Source organism: Oncorhynchus kisutch, unplaced genomic scaffold (assembly GCF_002021735.2).
Source record: "Oncorhynchus kisutch isolate 150728-3 unplaced genomic scaffold, Okis_V2 Okis03b-Okis08b_hom, whole genome shotgun sequence".
Classification (NCBI taxonomy): Eukaryota; Metazoa; Chordata; class Actinopteri; order Salmoniformes; family Salmonidae; genus Oncorhynchus; species Oncorhynchus kisutch.
In genome coordinates, this window is record NW_022261980.1 from 16,031,414 (window position 1) to 16,044,522 (window position 13,109).

Sequence of the window (13,109 nt, forward strand, 5' to 3'; positions counted from 1 at the left end):
TGGTGATGTGGACAGCAAGGAACTTGAAACTCTTGACCCGCTCCACTACAGCCCCGTCAATGTTAATGGGGGCCTGTTCGGCCCGCTGTAGTCCACGATCAGCTCCTTTGTCTTGCTCACATTGAGGGAGAGGTTGTCACGGCTTCTAGGAGTAGTGGGTGGAGGAGTCAGGCACAGAGAGCAGAGGCAGTTCAATCGTGGTCCTTTATTCCAGAACAACAAGTAACGGTAACGCCAAACACTAAGGTGCATCACTGAAACCAGCCCAACAGCAGGACCAAACAGTCCGGAGAAAAGAGAGAATCCACACACACACAGATGAACAGAAAAACAAGCACAAAAGCAGGCGGCCGGTTTAGGGTTTAAACAGCCCAAATCAAAACCCAAACAAGAAACAGGTGAGACTAATCAGACAAAACAAACTGAAACAGAAAAGGGGATCGGTGGCAGCAAGTAGGCCGGCGACGACCGCCGAGCGCCGCCTGAACAGGAAGAGGAACCACCTTCAGTGGCAGCAAGTAGTCCGGCGACGACCGCCGAGCGCCGCCTGAACAGGAAGAGGAACCACCTTCAGTGGCAGCAAGTAGGCCGGCGACGACCGCCGAGCGCCGCCTGAACAGGAAGAGGAACCACCTTCAGTGGCAGCAAGTAGTCCGGCGACGACCGCCGAGCGCCGCCTGAACAGGAAGAGGAACCACCTTCAGTGGCAGCAAGTAGGCCGGCGACGACCGCCGAGCGCCGCCCGAAAAGGAAGAGGAACCACCTTCAGTGGCAGCAAGTAGGCCAGCGACGACCGCCGAGCGCCGCCCGAACAGGAAGAGGAACCACCTTCAGTGGCAGCAAGTAGGCCAGCGACGACTGCCGAGCGCCGCCCGAACAGGAAGAGGAACCACCTTCAGTGGCAGCAAGTAGGCCGGCGACGACCGCCGAGAGCCGTCCGAACAGGAAGAGGAACCACCTTCAGTGGCAGCAAGTAGGCCAGCGACGACCGCCGAGCGCCGCCCGATCAGGAAGAGGAACCACCTTCAGTGGCAGCAAGTAGGCCAGCGACGACTGCCGAGCGCCGCCCCGAACAGGAAGAGGAACCACCTTCAGTGGCAGCAAGTAGGCCGGCGACGACCGCCGAGCGCCGTCCGAACAGGAAGAGGAACCACCTTCAGTGGCAGCAAGTAGGCCGGCGACGACCGCCGAGCGCCGCCCGATCAGGAAGAGGAACCACCTTCAGTGGCAGCAAGTAGGCCGGCGACGACCGCCGAGCGCCGTCCGAACAGGAAGAGGAACCACCTTCGGTGGGATTCGTGACAGAGGTTGTTGTCCTGGCAACCCTGTCTCATCGTTGTCGGTAATCAGGCTGTTGTGTTGTCAGCAAACTTAATGATGGCGTTGGAGTCGTGTTTGGCCATGCAGTCGTGGGTGAAAAGGGAGTACAGGAGGGGACTAAGCACGCACCCCTGAGGGGTCCCAGTGTTGAGGATCAGCATGGCAGACATGTTGTTGCCTACGCTTACCACCTGCGGGGTGGCCCGTCAGGAAGTCCAGAATCCAGTTGCAGAGGGAGGTGTTTAGTCCCAGGGTCCTTAGCTTAGTGATGAACTTTGAGGGCACTATGGTGTTGAACGCTGAGCTTGGGTGGAAACAAGAAATGAGGAATGCATGAGGAGTCAATAAGTTTTGAATTTGCAGTCACTCCTCGCCCTGCCTCCACGAGAAAGACAACACACAATAGCTAATGACAAAAAAACGTTTAATTAATTAACATTTTGAAAGGGACAACTGATCATTGTCAGAAATGATTTGGGATGAATCCTCTACAGATAAGTGATGAAGTCAGGTCCTGATGAAGACAGAGCAAGAAGTGAACTGGTTCTGAACATATGGCCACAGTAGCAACAAGAAGTGAACTGGTTCTGAACGTATGGCCACAGTAGCAACAAGAAGTGAACTGGTTCTGAATGTATGGCCACAGTAGCAACAAGACGTGAACTGGTTCTGAATGCATGGTCTCCGTAGCAACAAGACGTGCACTAGTTCCGAATGCATGGTCTTCGTAGCAACAAGACGTGAACTGGTTCTGAATGCATGGCCTCAGTAGCAACAGCCAATATGCAATTATGTTCATCTCACATTGAAGGCACTGAAGCAGACAATACGACTACAGGGTTTACAGCTAATGTACTATCAAATATGTATATTGCAATGAATAAAGCTCTGCTTCAAAATGACTAATACCGTTAGTCCATGATGGTTATGGGAAATTAATGCAAAAGGTACATTCTATATTGTTACTTTAGATGGACGTTACATATGGAGGGTGAATACAGGATAAAACAGAAACAGTGCGTGAACACAGACCGCTGATATAACAGTTACAACAACAACCTCCAACCGTGACCCCAGGCCTCACCAAGCTGCTCTCTCACTGTCCTCTGGTAATACCTCCAACCATGACCCCAGCCCTCACCAAGCTGCTCTCTCACTGTCCTCTGGTAACTTCTCCAACCGTGACCCCAGCCCTCACCAAGCTGCTCTCTCACTGTCCTCTGGTAACTTCTCCAACCGTGACCCCAGGCCTCACCAATCAGCACTATCATTGGTAATATCTCCAACCGTGACCCCAGCCCTCACCAAGCTGCTCTCTCACCGTCCTCTGGTAACTTCTCGAACCGTGACCCCAGCCCTCACCAAGCAGCACTCTCATTGGTAATATCTCCAACCGTGACCCCAGCCCTCACCAAGCTGCTCTCTCACTGTCCTCTGGTAATGCTTGGATGTACTGTACCTCAAATACAAGTATTCTACAGTGAGGGGCAGAGTGGTTAGTCACTGAGCTCTCCATGTCACGGTTCTTCCAATATGACTTCAGATTACGATATTTATCCACGTTTCTCCAAACGTTAAAATTCGTTTTTTTACACCCTGGGTTGCTACTCCTGTTCAGCATCGTTCCGTTTCTCCAAACGTCAATTTTCCAACTCAAGGGTTAAGGTTTTGGTGTTAGAGTTAAAACATAATAATAAGTATCTTGCACTGGGATTGAACACACAACTTTTGGATCCAAAGTAACGGGAAGGAGGGATAAAGGGAGGAGGAAGAGGGAGGGATGGAGAGAGGAGGAAGAGGGAGGGATGGAGAGAGGAGGAAGAGGGAGGGATGGAGGGAGGAGGAAGAGATGGAGAGATGGAGAGAGGGATGGAGGGACGAGGAAGAGATGGAGAGAGAGATGGAGAGAGGGATGGAGAGAGGGAGGGATGGAGAGAGGGAAGGAGGGATAAAGGGAGGAGGAAGAGGGAGGGATGGAGAGAGCAGGAAGAGGGAGAGATGGAGGGAGGAGGAAGAGGGAGGGATGGAGAGAGGAGGAAGAGGGAGAGATGGAGAGAGGGATGGAGGGATAAAGGGAGGAGGAAGAGGGAGAGATGGAGGGAGGGAGGGAGGGATGGAGAGAGGGATGGAGGGATAAAGGGAGGAGGAAGAGGGAGAGGGAGAGATGGAGGGAGGGAGGGAGGGATGGAGAGAGGGAGGGATGGAGAGAGGGAAGGAGGGATAAAGGGAGGAGGAGGGAGAGATGGAGAGAGGGATGGAGGGAGAGAGGGATAAAGAGAGGAGGAAAGAGGGAGAGATGGAGAGAGGGATGGAGGAAGAGGGAGAGATGGAGAGAGGGATGGAGGGATAAAGGGAGGAGGAAGAGGGAGAGATGGAGAGAGGGATGGAGGGAGAGAGAGAGAGAGAGAGAAATAATTGCCTTCCGCCACCTCTACCCTAGTCCTCACCCTGCTGCCCGGCTAACCCTCGCTCCCCCTCTGGCTTTCAATTATACCTCTGCTGGAAAGGAACCTGTTCAACCACAGGGAAACTATTAAAGGCACAATGCAGATTATTTTTTTTATCTCAATATCAAATAATTTTTGGCTAACAATTATTAAGCATACCTTACCGTAATTATTTTTACAATTAAAAACAGGGTTAAAAAATAAATAGCAAAAAGATTTTTCTCAAGCAAGAATTTTGCCAAGATTTTCTGGGAGGAGTCTGAGTGTGGGAACTACTGTAATTGGAGGAGCCTAAATGGGAGGGATATGTAACCTGAATTAAAACGATCTGTTATTGGCAGAGAGGTTTGAAACTCTCTTTGTTATTGGTTGGTAGGTAGCCTAGTGGTTAGAGCATTGGGCCAGTAGCTGAAAGGTTGCTAAACTCAGCAAAAAAAATAAACGTCCTCTCACTGTCAACTGTGTTTATTTTCAGCAAACTGAACATGTGTAAATATTTGTATGACCATAAGATTCAACAACTCAGAGACATAAACTGAACAAGTTCCATAGACATGTGACTAACAGAAATGGAATAATGTGTCCCTGAACAAAGGGGGGGTAAAAAATAAAAAGTAACAGTCAGTATCTGGCGTGGCCACCAGCTGCATTAAGTACTGCAGTGCATCTCCTCCTCATGGACTACACCAGATTTGCCAGTTCTTGTGTGAGATGTTACAACATTCTTACACCAAGGCACCTGCAAATTCCCGGACATTTCTGGTAGAAATGGCCCTAGCCCTCACCCTCCGATCCAACAGGTCAATGGGATTGAGATCCGGGCTCTTCGCTGGCCACGGCAGAACACTGACATTCCTGTCTTGCATGAAATCACGCACAGAACGAGCCACATGGCTGGTGTCATTGTCATGCTGGAGGGTCATGTCAGGATGGGTACCACATGAGGGAGGAGGATGTCTTCCCTGTCACGCACAGCACTGAGATTGACTGCAATGGCAACAAGCTCAGTCCGATGATGCGGTGACACACCACCTCAGACCATGACGGACCCTCCACCCTCAAAAATGTATCCTGCTCCAGAGTACAGGCCTCAGTGTAACACTCATTCCTTCGACGATAAAGGCGAATCCGACCATCACTGCTGGTGAGACAAAACCGCGACTCGTCAGTGAAGAGCACTTTTTGCCAGTCCAGTCTGGCCCAGCAATGGTGGGTTTGTGCCCATAGGTGACGTTGTTACCGGTGATGTCTGGTGAGGACCTGCATTACAACAGGCTAACAAGCCCTCAGTCCAACCTCTCTCAGCCTATTGCGGACATTCTGAGCACTGATGGGGGGATTGTGCGTTCCTGGTGTATCTCGGGCAGTTGTTGTTGCCATCACGTACCTGTCCCACAGGTGTGATGTTTGGATGTACCGATCCTGTGCAGGTGTGCCACTGTGTCCGTCCTGTCTCCCTGTAGCTCTGTCTTAGGCGTCTCACAGTACGGACATTTCAATTCATTACCCTGGCCACATCTGCAGTCCTCATGTCTCATTGCAGCATGCCTAAAGCACGTTCACGCAGATGAGCAGGGACCCTGGGCATCTTTCTATTGGTGTTTTTCAGAGTCAGTAGAAAGGCCTCTTTAGTGTCCTAAGTTTTCATAACTGTGACCTTAATTGCCTACCGTCTGTAAGCTGTTAGTGTCTTAATGACCGTTCCACAGGTGCATGTTCATTAATTGTTTATGGTTCATGAACAAGGCAGTTAACCCACTGTTCCCCCGGTAGGCCGTCATTGTAAATATGAATTTGTTCTTAATCTTAACTGACTCGCCTACTTAAATAAAGGTTAAATTTAAAAAATGTATCTATTAAACTTATACCACCTGGTGATGTCGCCCGGCAGGCCAAGACTCCGCACATGGAAAACAGGCTTCAATTTCAGTCTGTCTTTTCAAAAAACTGTTACACTAAAAGGTCATACTTTTCATAATTTCACAGTATTATTCCAACCTCATAGTGTGGAAATATATATAGAGTGTAGAAAACATTAAGAACACATTCCTAATATTGAGTTTGACCTTTTTAAAAACAATTTAATATGGCTTAGTGGTGCCCCCCCCTGGCTTAGACAGGGCTTAGGCTGTTATGGGTGAAAACCCAGAAAGCACGAGGAGGATTATCCAGCCATCTAGTCTTTACATGAGTCATGTCTGCTTTCTGTCTCCCTTCCTCCCTCATCCCCTCCCTCCCTCCCTCCCTACCTCCCTCATCCCCTCCCTCCCTCCCTCCCTCCCTCCCTCCCTCCCTCCCTCCCTCCCTCCCTCCCTCCCTCCCTCCCTCCCTCCCTCCCTCCCTCCCTCATCCATCCATCCTCCCTCCCTCCCTCCCTCCCTCCCTCCCTCCCTCCCTCCCTCACTCACTCCTTCCCTCCTCTGTGTCTGTCACTCTCTCCCTCCCTCAACCCTTCCCTCCTTCTCTCCCTACCTCCTCTGTCTCCCTCCCTCCCTCCTCTGTCTCCCTCCCTCCCTCCCTCACTCCTTCCCTCCTCCCCTCCCTCCCTCCCTCCCCTCTCCCTCCCTCCCTCCCTCCCTCCCTCCCTCCCTCCCTCCCCTCCCTCCCTCCCTCCCTCCTGTCTCCCTCCCTCCCTCCTGTCTCCCTCCCTCCCCTGTCTCCCTCCCTCCTTCCTTCCCTCCCTCCCTGTCTCCCCTGTCTCCCTCCCTCCTCTGTCTCCCTCCCTCCCTCCCTCCTCTTTAAATTTGCTACAAGTTGCCCCTCAGTTCCATATTCACTTCAAAGACAATAGAGATGTTACCATGGCAACCATGGGTTCACTTCGAGACGGAGGAGGGTTGCGTTGTGAAAAAAACACCTCACGTCACATCATTGATCTGATTATATCGGTAAAGGGATGATGTGCATTTCCTTCATTCATGGTGTTTCTTAACACAGAAACAGCATCTCTAATTACTGCGTCGGCAAACCAAGTGATGTTTCCCACATCGTCATTTACGGGTCATGACGTACCACTAGGTGATGTTTCATATATCATGGCCGTGGCGTACAGCTGGTCGGCCACCAGGGGGAGACTCGTCGAGGCAGTCTTCATCACGAGGTCGATGGCTCCCTCTGCTGGACATGCCAGGTCTCGACGGGCTCTCCATGCCAGGACGAATTGGGGCTGATTGTGGTTGGTGAGTAATCAAGGGGATGATTGTGGTTGGTGAGTAATCAAGGGGATGATTGTGGTTGGTGAGTAATCAAGGGGAGGATTGTGGTTGGTGAGTAATCAAGGGGATAATTGTGGTTGGTGAGTAATCAAGGGGCTGATTGTGGTTGGTGAGTAAATCAAGGGGCTGATTGTGGTTGGTGAGTAAATCAAGGGGCTGATTGTGGTTGGTGAGTAATCAAGGGGCTGATTGTGGTTGGTGAGTAATCAAGGGGCTGATTGTGGTTGGTGAGTAATCAAGGGGCTGATTGTGGTTGGTGAGTAATCAAGGGGCTGATTGTGTAGGTGAGTAATCAAGGGGATGATTGTGTAGGTGAGTAATCAAGGGGCTGATTGTGGTTGGTGAGTAATCAAGGGGCTGATTGTGGTTGGTGAGTAATCAAGGGGATGATTGTGTAGGTGAGTAATCAAGGGGCTGATTGTGGTTGGTGAGTAATCAAGGGGCTGATTGTGGTTGGTGAGTAATCAAGGGGCTGATTGTGGTTGGTGAGTAATCAAGGGGCTGATTGTGGTTGGTGAGTAATCAAGGGGCTGATTGTGGTAGGTGAGTAATCAAGGGGCTGATTGTGGTTGGTGAGTAATCAAGGGGCTGATTGTGGTTGGTGAGTAATCAAGGGGCTGATTGTGGTTGGTGAGTAATCAAGGGGCTGATTGTGGTTGGTGAGTAATCAAGGGGATGATTGTGTAGGTGAGTAATCAAGGGGCTGATTGTGGTTGGTGAGTAATCAAGGGGCTGATTGTGGTTGGTGAGTAATCAAGGGGCTGATTGTGGTTGGTGAGTAAATCAAGGGGCTGATTGTGGTTGGTGAGTTATCAAGGGGCTGATTGTGGTTGGTGAGTAATCAAGGGGATGATTGTGGTTGGTGAGTAATCAAGGGTCTGATTGTGGTTGGTGAGTAATCAAGGGGATGATTGTGGTTGGTGAGTAATCAAGGGGCTGATTGTGGTTGGTGAGTAATCAAGGGGCTGATTGTGGTTGGTGAGTAATCAAGGGGCTGATTGTGGTTGGTGAGTAATCAAGGGGATGATTGTGTAGGTGAGTAATCAAGGGGCTGATTGTGGTTGGTGAGTAATCAAGGGGCTGATTGTGGTTGGTGAGTAATCAAGGGGCTGATTGTGGTTGGTGAGTAATCAAGGGGCTGATTGTGGTTGGTGAGTAAATCAAGGGGATGATTGTGGTTGGTGAGTAATCAAGGGGCTGATTGCTCACCAGCTGGACGAGTCCCATAAAGCTGCCAGAAGGGAAGCACTCAGAGAGAGAACTGGGGGGAAGAGAGGTTACTCTTGTATAGTTGTGCTCAGTCCCAGGGATAACGGAGGGAGCTCAGTCCCAGGGATAACGGAGGGAGCTCAGTCCCAGGGATAACGGAGGGAGCTCAGTCCCAGGGATAACAGAGGGAGCTCAGTCCCAGGGATAACGGAGGGAGCTCAGTCCCAGGGATAACGGAGGGAGCTCAGTCCCAGGGATAACGGAGGGAGCTCAGTCCCAGGGATAACGGAGGGAGCTCAGTCCCAGGGATAACGGAGGGAGCTCAGTCCCAGGGATAACGGAGGGAGCTCAGTCCCAGGGATAACGGAGGGAGCTCAGTCCCAGGGATAACAGAGGGAGCTCAGTCCCAGGGATAACGGAGGGAGCTCAGTCCCAGGGATAACAGAGGGAGCTCAGTCCCAGGGATAACGGAGGGAGCTCAGTCCCAGGGATAACGGAGGGAGCTCAGTCCCAGGGATAACGGAGGAAGCTCAGTCCCAGGGATAACGGAGGGAGCTCAGTCCCAGGGATAACGGAGGGAGCTCAGTCCCAGGGATAACGGAGGGAGCTCAGTCCCAGGGATAACGGAGGGAGCTCAGTTTTTGTTCCCCACAAGACCCCGGAGCCCAGAAGACGGTATCGAAGAGAGATATTCTGTTGTTTTTGTTGATTATTGAAATAAAACGTACTTGAAACCGAGCTCATCCAAACCTGTAGTTGTCTGATCTGTTTAAAACATCTTGACCAAACACCCTGATCTGCCACCTGGGGTATCACTAGGTGATTAGACATTATAACTATGATCAGAACAATGAGACATTACTATGATCAGAACAATGACACATAACTATGAGACTTAACTATGATCAGAACTCAGAACAATGAGACATTATAACTATGATCAGAACAATGAGACATTATAACTATGATCAGAACAATGAGACATTATAACTATGATCAGAACAATGAGACATTATAACTATGATCAGAACAATGAGACATTATAACTATGATCAGAACAATGAGACATTATAACTATGATCAGAACAATGAGACATTATAACTATGATCAGAACAATGAGACATTATAACTATGATCAGAACAATGAGACATAACTATGAGACTTAACTATGATCAGAACAATGAGACATTATAACTATGATCAGAACAATGAGACATAAGTATGAGACTTAACTATGATCAGAACTCAGAACAATGAGACATTATAACTATGATCAGAACAATGAGACATAACTATGATCAGAACAATGAGACATTATAACTATGATCAGAACAATGAGACATTATAACTATGATCAGAACAATGAGACATTATAACTATGATCAGAACAATGAGACATTCTAACTATGATCAGAACAATGAGACATCACTATGATCAGAACAATGAGACATTACTATGATCAGAACAATGAGACATTCTAACTATGATCAGAACAATGAGACATTACTATGATCAGAACAATGAGACATTCTAACTATGATCAGAACAATGAGACATTCTAACTATGATCAGAACAATGAGACATTCTAACTATGATCAGAACAATGAGACATCACTATGATCAGAACAATGAGACATTCTAACTATGATCAGAACAATGAGACATCACTATGATCAGAACAATGAGACATTACTATGATCAGAACAATGAGACATTACTATGATCAGAACAATGAGACATTCTAACTATGATCAGAACAATGAGACATTCTAACTATGATCAGAACAATGAGACATCACTATGATCAGAACAATGAGACATTCTAACTATGATCAGAACAATGAGACATTCTAACTATGATCAGAACAATGAGACATTCTAACTATGATCAGAACAATGAGACATAAAATAAAAATATAATTTTGATATCATGGATGGTCAGTCCTTGCATCAATAGGGGCGGCAGGGGAGCCAACTGGTTAGAGTGTTGGACTAGTAACCAGCAGGTAGACTAGTGGTTAGAGTGGATGGGCGGCAGGTAGCCTAGTGGTTAGAGTGGTGGACTAGTAACCAGCAGGTAGTCTAGTGGTTAGAGCGTTGGACTAGTAACCAGCAGGTATCCTAGTGGTTAGAGTGTTGGACTAGTAACCAGCAGGTAGACTAGTAACCAACAGGTAGACTAGTGGTTAAAGCATTGGACTAGTAACTAGCAGATAGCCTAGTGGTTAGAGCATTGGACTAGTAACCAGCAGGTAGCCTACTGGTTAGAGTGTTGGACTAGTAACCAGCAGGTAGCCTAGTGGTTAGAGCATTGGACTGGTAACCAGCAGGTAGCCTACTGGTTAGAGTGTTGAACTGGTAACCAGCAGGTAGACTAGTGGTTAGAGTGGATGGGCGGCAGGTAGACTAGTGGTTAGAGTGTTGGACTAGTAACCAGCAGGTAGCATAGTGGTTAGTGCGTTGGACTAGTAACCAGCAGGTAGCCTAGTGGTTAGAGTGTTGGGCCAGTAACCAGCAGGTAGCATAGTGGTTGGAGCGTTGGACTAGTAACCAGCAGGTAGCATAGGTGTTAGAGCATTGGACTAGTAACCAGCAGGTAGCCTAGTGGTTAGAGCGTTGGACTAGTAACCAGCAGGTAGCCTAGTGGTTAGAGTGTTGGACTAGTAACCAGCAGGTAGTCTAGTGGTTAGAGCGTTGGACTAGTAACCAGCAGGTAGTCTAGTGGTTAGAGTGTTGGGCCAGTAACCAGAAGGTAGTCTAGTGGTTAGAGTGTTGGACTAGTAACCAGCAGGTAGCCTAGTGGTTAGAGTGGTGGACTAGTAACCAGCAGGTAGTCTAGTGGTTAGAGCGTTGGACTAGTAACCAGCAGGTAGTCTAGTGGTTAGAGCGTTGGGTCAGTAACCAGCAGGTAGCCTAGTGGTTAGAGTGTTGGATTGGTGACTAGTGGTTAGAGTGGATGGGTGGCAGGTAGACTAGTGGTTAGAGTGTTGGACTAGTAACCAGCAGGTAGCCTAGTCGTTAGAGCGTTGGACTAGTAACCAGCAGGTAGCATAGTGGTTAGAGCGTTGGACTAGTAACCAGTAGGTCGCCTAGTGGTTAGAGTGTTGGACTAGTAACCAGCAGGTAGCCTAATGGTTAGAGTGTTGGACTAGTAACCAGCAGGTAGCCTAGTGGTTAGTGTGTTGGACTAGTAATTGAAAGGTTGCAAGTTCGAATCCCCGAGCTGACAAGGTACAAATCTGTCGTTCTGCCCCTGAACAAGGCAGTTAACCCACTGTTCCCTGGCAGGCCGTCATTGAAAATAAGAATTTGTTCTTAACTGACTTGCCATGTTAAATAAAGAACAAGTAACTCTGTTCAGAAAACTTGGGGGGGCCAAACCAAATCCCTGGGCTTCCTTTTGGGGAACCCTGCTGTAGATGAAGTATAGAAGATTGATAACTGTAACTAAGAGTTAAAACCCCCCTGAGGAAAGAAGAGCAGACTGCAGGTGGACCCACCATAGGGAGGCGCTGACAAAACCCAGACAGGAGACCATCCAGAGGAACGCCACCGTCACCATTCTAAAGGACACTGGACCTAACTTATCCCCAAACCCCATCAGAGTCGAACCAGAAGGAGCCCAGGATATTGTCCACCTCAGCCCAGAACAGAGGGCAAGCCCGGTAGAAAATTCACTCCAAAAAGGTTACTTATCCTGGGGGTGGGGTGGGGGGTTAATATATCCAGCTGCTTATCACTACTAGGGGAATGGAAAGTTCTCAGCCCAGAACTGTACTGCATAGCAAGACAACCAGACCAGATTGGTGTAGACAGGTCTGGTTGTACTGCTGTGCTCAGGACACATATTCATTTAAGGGCATCAGGGTAAATAGTGCTGATCTCGGATCAGTTTAGCCCTTTTAGATGATAATGAATCAGACTATACGGACAGATCCTAAATTAGCCCTTCCTACTCTGAGACACTTTGTAGATGTGGGCCCTTTAGTGTCCTGAAGTGTTCAGAAGAGCAACTGTGTCAGAGGTCACTGGCCTCGCAGACTCAACCCGAAACCTGCCCTAGACCTCTGCCATCTTTTCCTACAACTCCCAGGATTCACTGCGACTTGAAAAAAGCTCTTCTTAGAGCAATAACACTTTTCAAAAATACTGTATCATCCATGACAGTCATGTTGTGTTATTTACCCATCTGACAGTCATGTTGTGTTATTGACCCATCTGACAGTCATGTTGTGTTATTGACCCATCTGACAGTCATGTTGTGTTATTGACCCATCTGACAGTCATGTTGTGTTATTGACCCATCTGACAGTCATGTTGTGTCAGTGGGATAATGTGAATATGTAGCTCTGGTTATTAGAGAACAGTCAGCCAACTGTTTTGAGATCTTGTGTTTACAGATCAATACTGATTTAGAATAATGTTTGTAGAATCAGAATAACAAAGTCATTGTTCTTGTTATTGCCATACTGTATTGTGTATTGGTAGTGTAGGACGTGAATTTGTTCTACACTTGTCCTTGGTTAGCCTAATACACATCTATATTCCCTCCCCACCTGACCCTAGCTTCCATTCCCTCCCTACCTGACCCTAGCTTCCATTCCCTCCCCACCTGACCCTAGCTTCCATTCCCTCCCTCACCACCTGACCCTAGCTTCCATTCCCTCCCCACCTGACCCTAGCTTCCATTCCCTCCCTACCTGACCCTAGCTTCCATTCCCTCCCTACCTGACCCTAGCTTCCATTCCCTCCCCACCTGACCCTAGCTTCCTTTCCCTCCCTACCTGACCCTTGATTCCATTCCATCACCACCTGACCCTAGCTTCCATTCCCTCCCTACCTGATCCAAGCTTTCATTCCCTCCCCACTTGACCCTAGCTATCCTGACCCCTTCTACTGGAAAAAGAGCAGAAG